The sequence below is a fragment of the Macaca fascicularis genome, chromosome X (genome assembly GCF_037993035.2).
Source record: "Macaca fascicularis isolate 582-1 chromosome X, T2T-MFA8v1.1".
Taxonomy (NCBI): Eukaryota; Metazoa; Chordata; class Mammalia; order Primates; family Cercopithecidae; genus Macaca; species Macaca fascicularis.
The window spans coordinates 147,789,868-147,800,237 of NC_088395.1; positions in this window are offsets into that span (position 1 = coordinate 147,789,868).

The following is a 10,370-nucleotide window of genomic DNA, read 5'->3' on the forward strand; positions in this document are numbered from 1 at the left end:
CAGATACAACCAAGATACGTTCTATTAATATTTAAATTGAGTTTCACATTGGAGACATGTCAACGTTCATTGACTCTTAAAGAACAGACTTTTTGTTTTACTTCATTGCTGAGCATTTCTTCAGTGAGAGTATATAATTTTCTTTCACCTTTTTTATTTTTCTTGCTTTACTCCTCAAAACAGACAGAAGCTCCTTATTGTATAGAATAGAAGGCAACTTATTTATCATTGATTTCAGAGTCAGATACAATTTGGCTCCAAGCCATTTTTCTCATATTATCCCTCTAAATGATAATAATAGTGATAATATTAATAGTACATTTTGCTGATGATTTCTGACAAGGCGCCGTTAACTGTTTTAAGCACATTATATACATTATCTAATTGAATCTTCACAACAACCTTCTTACTAGCTTTCATTTTTGAGATGTGCAATTTGAGGCTCAAAAAGGATAGGTAACTTGCCCAAGGCGAAATAGCCACTTTGAGTCCAGAGATGGTGCATTAACTCCCATATTATTTATAGCCAGGCTACACTGGCCTACATGTCATGACCTAAATATCTTAGCATCAAATGTCCACGTATTTGCTTGTCTTTTTCTTAACCCCTGGATGCACTGACACTCCTCATCTACAAATCGAACTCTTCCTCAACTTTTTAAAAAACTTCAATCCTCTTTTAAATGCTGAGAAATTCCATGCTACACCACTCCAACACAGACCATTCATGTAATGCATTTTCTCAAAAATCAAATGAAAATACAACCACAAGCTTGACAGAGAATCTCAGTGGGACACAGCTGAGTATGGGAGTCAGAGGGATCTAGTGTTAACCCAAGTTTTCTACAATAAATTGGGTTCAGGAATGGCAACTGCTTTCACTCTTCTCCTTAAAGGAATTTGTGCTAATGATTCTGTTGCTTCTCATCGAACTTCCATGGCCTGTAGCCAGTAGATAACTGAAAGTTATGTTAAGTAAGATGTTATTAAGCCTATTTTAATATACCCAATCCATACTTGCACTGGTCTCTATAAAGTATGAATTACTTTATAGTAATTGTTGCTTGGATTGCCTTTTTCTAGATAGCTTAATCCAGGAACTTTCAAACAACATTTTGAAAAGTGGTTTTCTTAGATGAATAGTGCACTGTCATTAAGCCAATGTCCACCATTCCCTCATGTGCTATAATTTTGAGCCAAGAATTATCTTTATGTAGAGAAATTAAAAAGAGAATGTTCCAGATATAACATAATAAATGTCTGACTTTCTTCATACAAATGATTGTCAAAATTCTCTTAAAAGGAGGAGTACAGTTACAATATCTTCGTTAATCTTCCTCCTAAGACCTCTAAAATAACATTGACTAGAGACTTACTGAAAATCAAATTCTCAATTGACATAATATTCAGTTATTCACTTACTCATTCTTGTCTTTATTCATTTAGAACAACATGTATGGAAAAATTTGGAAACTGATCCAATAATCTCTACAATATTGTAATTTCTATAAGACAGTGTACCATTTATAGATTAAGGCATATACCTCATGAGATATGTCACAAGACGTATCTCCTATACAAATTTCTAAAAATCGGGTAAGAAGAAATAAAGGCCTTCCAACTAAACCAAATATAATAGCTATTTTTATTTATGTATTATTTTATTTTTATTTACAAAAGAAGAGAGATATATACACATATGTGCAAGATAGAAGATATTTAATGGAAAAGAAACTTGTTGAGAAATCACCAGCCTTTATTTCACAAAATAATAGAACAATATTAAGGAGCATGCGTATAGAATGTATGACTAGATAGCACTAACTAGTTAAATATTTATGTGGACCAGAATTCTAAAAGTTTGTAGCAAGTTGTTTTTCTTAAAACTAATGTGTTATGATAATTTTAATTTGAAACTGGCATATAAAGGAAATCTGAAATTTTTAAAATACTCAAATGACTGAATACGTGCATTGTGTTTAGTGCTGTGCTAAGCAGTGAAGGAGCTATGAGGGTATATAAAGCATGAAACTTGTCTTCAACGAGCTTACCATCTAATTTGGAAAGCTTCTAATGTGACAGTCCAAGATGACCCCCTTGTGAGATGCCCCTACTGGTCTCAGAAGGCCTCAGAGTTCTTTCCTTCAAAAGTAGATGAAGTGAGGAGGTAGCTAAATTAATTTCTGCAAAAGGTTTCTATTAACTAGTTATTTGGCTATATTAAAATAAAATGTTCATATTTTAATTTAGTTTTGATTAGTTACTTCATAAATTTAGATTCCTTAAGGTCATACACACACAAAAAATTAACATTATTTTTCACTCTCTCCATTAAAGCTTGTATAGAACCAATCTATATATAGTTCATAAAAATAAACACCACTTACACAATAAAATCAGGTTATATCCACTTCTGAATCTGACAAATAACAGTTCAGTAAAATATTAACATTTGTAATTCTGACCTTTCATTGTAGTTTCCTCATTGTGGCACGTGAGAAATATATAGCTGTCTATCTTCTAATAAAATGTATCCAAATTCAGTAGCCAATTAAGCCTCAGTAATTAGTGTGTTATTTGGTTATTTATTTTCTTGGTTTAAAAAAATTATAAAGGCTACACACTAAACCATTGCAAATAAGTTGTGAGCTAATTGTCACATTTTATATAATACCATAACAGTAGAAGAAAGATCTACAGTGACTTATGAAGGGGAAAATAAAAGGGTCAAAGGAAAAGAATATGCCAGTGATTAGCTACTTCAGCCTTTTCAAAACAGTTTTCTTCAGATTTTATTTTATGGGGAGCTAATAAGTGTTAATGTTAAAAAGAAAAAAAAAAGAAATACAAGAAAAGAAGAAAAGGAAGGTCTTTCGTGGCAAAATAAGCTCATAACATTGTAGGACCTTTCTGAGACTTTACAATGTCCATATATATGGAAAAACTATAAATGAAAAATAAAGCATTTAACTGAAGGACCCCCTACCATCCTCTTTTAAAGCAACTATTATCCAGTACTGTTAAGGGTGAGGTTGGCAATCTCATTCTGTAAAGGGCCAGATACACCTGACAGGCCTTATGGTCTTTTTCTCAACTACTCAACTCCATTGATGCAACACAAAAGCAGCCATAGACAATATGTAAAAGAATTAGTGTGACTCTGTTCCAACAAAACTTGATTTATAAACAATTACATTTGAATATTCTGTACTTTTCACATCACAATACTATTCATTTTTGACTTGTTTTAACCATTTAAATATGTAAAAAATTATTCCTGTCTCACAAAGCATACACGAAGAGAGAGTAAGCAGAATTTAACACATAGGTCACACGGGGGCCAACCCTTGGTCTAGAGGAAACAGGAACCGCGTTGTGTAGACCCTGACTCTTTTTCTAGAAATATGCATTCCATATTGGAAAAGACAACTGTATTACCTCTTCCTTGTTAAGGGAAAGTGGAGTGAGGGTGAGGTAAACTCGGATGTGGCCATGCGGTTTCCAGCCAGGTTACTCAAAACTGAAAAGACATCTTCCATTTTCAGAAGATTTATTGCATGTGCTTTGGGGTGAGAAAAAATTGGATTCATATCCGGCTTTTACTACATTCAAGGTGTAAGTCTTCAAATAAATCACTTTACCAACCGGAACCTCTGCTTTCATTGCTAAAGAGTAGTACCTACAACACAAGGTTGTAGTGATAATTAAAGAAGCATTAAACACAGTGCCTGGCACCACAGAGTGTTTCCCAAACAGTAGTGTCACCTTGTTCTTAGTTTGTATTTATGCATATGGTTTGTCTACTGATTATTATTTTCATGTTAAGCAAGTTGCATCTGCTGCTTATTATCAAGAGTGGAAGTCTGAGCACTCCTGCGCACTTCCTCTTGGTATTGGAGTCACTGAGGAAAACACAAGGTAGTCAAGCACTAGCGCATAGGGAGGAAACAGAAAGATCAGCTTCAGTGGTGGGTGCCAGTCCCCCATGGCCAGTGGGTCCCCCTTGGCAATTGACACAGGGCAGTTGGCCTGCGCACACCCCTCTTGTGTCACAGCAGAAGGGCTTTACCTTCTCCTCACTGGGGTTGGCCAGTCCAAAGGAGTGAACATTGAGTCTAAAACAGAAAAATACCCTCACACAAGGCGACAAGTTTAGAACAGGCTGTGAGGATTCTTTATCTCTTGGTAAGGAAGTGCTCCTGGACCAAGGCCCATTTGTATGCGTCCAAGAGCAGATAGAAAGACTGCATGTATGGCCGGGCGAAGTGGCTCATGCCTGTAATCCCAGCACTTTGGGAGGCTGAGGCAGGTGAACCACCTGAGGTCAGGAGTTAGAGACCAGCCTGACCAACGAGGTGAAACCCCATCTCTACTAAAAATACAAAAATTAACCAGTCATGGTGGGAGGCGCCTGTAGTCCCAGCTCCTCGGGAGGCTGAGATAGGAGAATTGCTCGAACCCAGCAGGCAGAGGTTGCAGTGAGCCGAGATTGTACCACTGCATTGCAGCCTGGGCGATGGAGTGAGACTCGCTCTCAAATAAATAAATAAATAAATAAATAAATAAATAAATAAATACTGCATGCACATGACTGCCTTACTCAAGAATTCATATAGAGACACAGATGTAGATATAGATATTTATTTATACATATCAGAGGTTTACTACAACTTTGTGTGTGTTTACATACAGTGAGTTTTCTTTTCACTGAATATAATAAAAATAACAAATTTATTAAGAAGCGTCAGCTCAATGGAGAAAACATGAAATGGTTCTGTTTTTTGAAAAATCACTGCTTTTAATTTTTGGCTCACATCCATAAATGCTATCTGGGGTAAATTCCACCACTTTCTGTCACTTTCAATTCAATAGAGTGTGCAATTTCAATCTCTAATTCAATTCAAATACTATTTCAACTTCTCTCTTTCTCATATCTTTAGTTTGAGGTTACATGTACCCAGAGGAAAGAGGAAAGAGTGGTCTGCTCTTTTACCTCACCCATCATACCACCTTTAGGCAGGCTCAGGAATATCATCTCTCTCCCTGTTTCCTGAGTCTGACTTCTCTAGGGGGAAAAGCACGAGGAGGGACCAGTGCACCAGGATTCACTGTAGGTGGACAGAAAGCATCCCTGTTCTTGCTCTGGTTTGGTCTGTTTTCATCTACTGGTGGCCTATTCTAGTTTTACAGTCTTCTGAAAATGTCATATATATATATTTATAGTGTTTATTTAGCATAGTACAAGTTTTCTACTTGTTCTTAGAGTGATTAGTTACAAATCATTAGTTCACTATTATCAGGAGGGGAATTCTTTTAATAACTATCCTGTTTTAACTATATATATTTTTTTAGTGAAGCTAATTCCCCAACACTTAACTGCTTTGAAATTTATTATATAATTTCATGCATTTATTCTTCCACTAGAACTTTAGAATAATTTTGTCAATTTGTAAAATAGACTTGCATTGCACTTATTTATTTATTTGGAAAAGTTGATATTGTTTTACTAAGATTTTATCAGGGTATAAATACATGACTTGAAAACAATGATAATTTATAAACACTCTTTTTGACTTTTATGTCGTATCTTTTTATCTTCTTCATGACATTTTAAATAAAATTGTGGCTAATTTTTCAATTTTAACATGAAACTGACTAATGAATGGAATCTTTTTAAAAGAACACAATAAGCATGTATTTTTCTATTTCTCAGTTATGTTTTTTAAATCAGAAATTGATGTTGGATTTTATTCATATCCTTCTATTTTTCTTTTCTTTTAACTATTATTTATTTTTGTCTCCTAGATGCCAGGCAGCCATATATTGTAGGTATCACAATGTACAAAAGAGAGTGAGACAATTTGTAAGCTTTAATGAAGCTTATAGTCTTTATCAGTCAGGGTCTTAGCAAAAAACAGATGGCATACTCAAAAGTTACTACTATTCCTAGGCCTAAAGGGTCAAGGGGAGAAAATACTTTCTGGAACCTGCAGTGAAAGTTCTATCTGTATGAAAGTTTTGACCACGGGAGCTATTAATAGATAGACAAATCAGCCCAGACAACTTGCAGCCTATAAAGGAAGGAAACAAAGAAATTAGTACTTCATTCTCTCCTCCCATCCTCAAATATCTTTTCAGTATTTTCCTTTGGCCAAATCTAGTTGGAAGCCAGAGGGAAAAGAAGCCCAAGCAAGCCAGATTCCTGGAAAATAGTACAACATGGAAATAGATAATCAATCTATAGCAAAAACTAAAGAATAAGTAGCACATAATATACGGAAACTGGCATTTAAGTAGGTAAGTTTTATATAGAGTGATAAGTGATATGTTAGAGGAAGTTTTGCATGGCATTAAAACTTTTAGAAGGGGCATCTCTGATTTGCTAATCTGTAGTATCTCTTGGACAGGTGTTGTCTACCTGTTCTGCTCTAGTCAGATCAATATCTGCATCTGTACTCATATTCAGTAACTTTAAAAACCATTTTATTATGCAAATGTTTGAATGCACACAAAAGTAAAGAGAACAGTAATTAGTTACGGTCTATCCATCACATACATTCAACAACCATCATTACTTTGGAATCTGGAGCCTTCTATTGCCCAACTACTCTTTTTAATTTTATTTGAGAGAGGTTCATAAAAGATTACAGCATTATGTTGTTTTACCAGAAAATACTTAAATATACATCTCTAACTGATATAATACTTTAAATATATTTTACATATCACCATGTCATTATCATACTTAATAACATTAACTCATTATCCTGAGAAAATTAATTAAATTCTTTAACACCATCTGATATCATCTATACTCAAATATCTCTCAGATCATGCAATTGATTGAGAGAGAAACCAGATCATTTGTCCTATAGACCATCCCACATTCTTAATTTCAGATTGTTTCCTCATGACCTCATTTAATGTATTCCTCTTTTTCTGGTATTTCCCATAAAATTGTGTGTAGCTCTAGAGCCTTAATTGTATTTTGGTCCAATTTTAGGCAAGAATATTTAGTGAGTGGTGGTGTGTACTTTCCATTACATTACATTGGAGGCACATAATGTCTGATTGTCCTACTTCCAGTAATGCAAACTGTCATTGTGGGTTCAGATGATGCCAACCTAACCATTCCATCATCAAATTTCTCACCAACACTTCAACTAAGGTTTTTAGAATTAATTGATTATTGTTGTGAAGGTACATTATGCCTTTAGGGGATACAAAATGGAGATTTTCTCATTCTATCATTCCTTTTGAATCTATCAATTCAATAAAGAATAACTTTCTCTCCTTAATTATTAACTTATCTTAAAATACACTTCATCTGGAAAGGGAAGATGAATACTTAAGTTTTCCACTTCTTCATCAGATTTCAGAAAAATGGGTTGATGCCTGAACAACTTCCAATGGTATCTAGTAAGTTTTTATCATTCTGAATTTATTTATTTTTATACACGTGATGTGTTTTTGACCATTGAAGTTATTATTGCTGAAATGATTCCATTTTCTGTCCGGTGGGAGTTCACTAAGTTAACATGTACATTAATATTTTACTTAACTTGAAATTGAGATCGCTCTTTGAATTATACTCACTCCTGACATCTATCCTTTTTAAAATACTATATGTTGCTACAAAACTTTGACAGAATATCACATGAACACCTTTGAATGCTCTAATCACTAGCCATATACTGGATAGTGTTCAATATTCATTCTAACTTTTCAAGATATCATCAATTGACTCTGACTCAGCTCTACGTCAGACATGCCACTTAACTGAAATTTGATGTCCTATAGCTCTTCAGACCTACAAATTCTGTCTATACTCATTGTTATGGAATTTGGAGTTCTCCATGATTTATCCTTAAACTTATTTCTCATTACTACTTCACCCTACCTCATTGCTGCCCTATTTGTCTTTTTCAGCTTCTGAAAGGCAGATCCATGTTGAATACTTCCTGCAAGTCTAGGTTTGTGGAAGTTTCTGAGCTAATTTTGGAAAGGCTAAAGAGAGTTGAAATCAAAACAGTAAGAGATGTACTCGCATTTTTTTTTCTGTTAATTCATCTAACTCCCTTTGTTATGGCTCTTTTTTTGTTATGCCTCACCAGAAGAGGACTGCCTGTTATGGGTCTTCCCAGGTAGATCTTACTTTCAAAAAGAGACTGCTCTCACCAAAGTAATTGATGGCCTATTTCTCTTTCGGTTATATGTTGCTTTCATTATAATTAAGTTCCTGGCATTTTCACTATAGGTAGCTTTCTATGCTCTATCTTTTACACAGGGAAAGTCTATAGAAAAAAAGATGCCTCATCTACAGTGCCTAGTTATTATCACAGTCCTGTTTTTCACTGCAGTTAATTATTTGTATTTCTGATCAGTCTTGTGAGCCAGCACAATGTGAATCTACCCACTCTCTGAGTGCTGATAACTTAGATCACTGAGTCAAAAAGACTGCAGAGTAGATCTCAGGCCTTGGCATCATGATAATGAATGTATCCGTGTGAGACAGTCAACAGTCCTTCCCCTGGTGGCATAAGTCTTTGTGTTAGTCTTATCCTCATTTGTCTTATTTGAACTTCTACAGGCACAACTTGCAAGGCATCACAGATTAGATTATGCTTTGATCCAATTATTTTATTTTATAGATGAGAAAACTGAAGCCACAAGAAGAAAGGACTTGTCTGAGTTTACAAAGTCATGAAAAAGTCACAATTTATTCCAAGTCTCCTGATACTCAAATGAGCATTCTTTGCCTTGTTTGATGGGTCTAGATGGACTAAAAAAGCATTTTCCTATTATCATTTGGACTTCATAAATATTCATGGATTATAAAACTCTAGTGATGCCTGAGACCATAGGACCATTTAATCTATTGTATCTCACAGGGATCTATGGACTAGATATATTAGAATGATCCCTGGAAATTTTCATTCTATGGTACTGGGATGAGGATAAAAAACTGTATTTTTTATAAAAATAAAAACTTCCCAAGTGATTCTGCACAGTAAGACTTGGAAACCCCTCCTATCTTATAATGTCTTCCTTTTGCAGATGAATTAACAGGCCTAGGAAGGAGAAGAAATATTTTCTTTATACATAATTTCTTGCTTGGGGTCTTGATCACAGCACAATTGACTTTTGAGCAGTTATTTACAACTCCAGCACTATGTACTAACAGAGATTGAAGCTGTTCAGTTTGGAAGATCTATGTTAGGGAAACATCACGTAGAGCAAATCCTGGAGCAGATTGGGAAGTCAGTCCGGAATGTCATTTGGGCACAAGTGTTTTTTGCTTCTATTGCTGAAATATGCATAACTTATGCTGTGGGACGTATTCAAACAGGCAGAAAGCTACAATTAGAAGGAGACGATAACACACATTGCTATCACTGAATTTAGAGAAATAATAATTGAAGTCATCATTAAAGTCAAAGCTGGATGCATTTTGGAAGCATAATCAGGTTCTGAAGGGCCCCAGTGCGAATTATTCACGTCTTTGGAGGTTGTTCTCAGCTACATACTACCATTAGGAATGTAGGGTGTACTTTAATACTCATGGGTAGTTCTGTTTCTGTAACACTAACCCATTTTAGAGGCTCGTAGGCCTATATCAATTGTCTATGCCAGTACCTCCTCAGATGTGTATCTGTACATTATTTTTCTTAATGATATTGAACACTTTTATATGTGAGGCACAACCCTAAAGCATTTTAAGTCAGATAAGGGAGTAAAACAACTTGTATAGGATTGAAATAAAAGATAAGTTTACTTAGTAGTATTTGTTCAGAGGCAAGAATTATCACATTCCATTTGTGGAAGATAATGAGAAACATTGATGGCATATGAGGTGGGCCTTGGAGAATGGGGTGGATGGAGACAGACGAGAGAGAGAGAGAGAGAGAGAGAGAGAGAGAGAGGAAAGCAAGAAAGGAGATAGAAAGAATGAATGAAAGCGTTCATTCCAGGCTTCCAGGCACAGGGAACTGCATGAATAATGCTACAGATGAATGAGAGTACAAAATAGATCAGGCTAACCCAGAGACTTATCCTTTGCAGACATTCTTTGAAAGGGCATTCCACCCTCTTAGTTTCCTTAAGAAGCTTTCAACTGAAAGCTCCTGTCTTCCACGTATTAATAAAGAGTAATGGTTTTCATAGATTGGTGGTAAACAGAGAGGTGTAGTTGAACATCACCTGTAAACCAAATAGGGTATTAACAGAAATCTAGAAGTCTGACAATGATGCTATAGTTACGTGGAAGGTGGGACAGTAGTGTTAAGGAAAAGGGAGTAAAGGATTTAGTAACAGAAGGGTAAATGTTCAGCCTCTTCCTTGTTACTAATTAACCATATGACCTTGGGTTT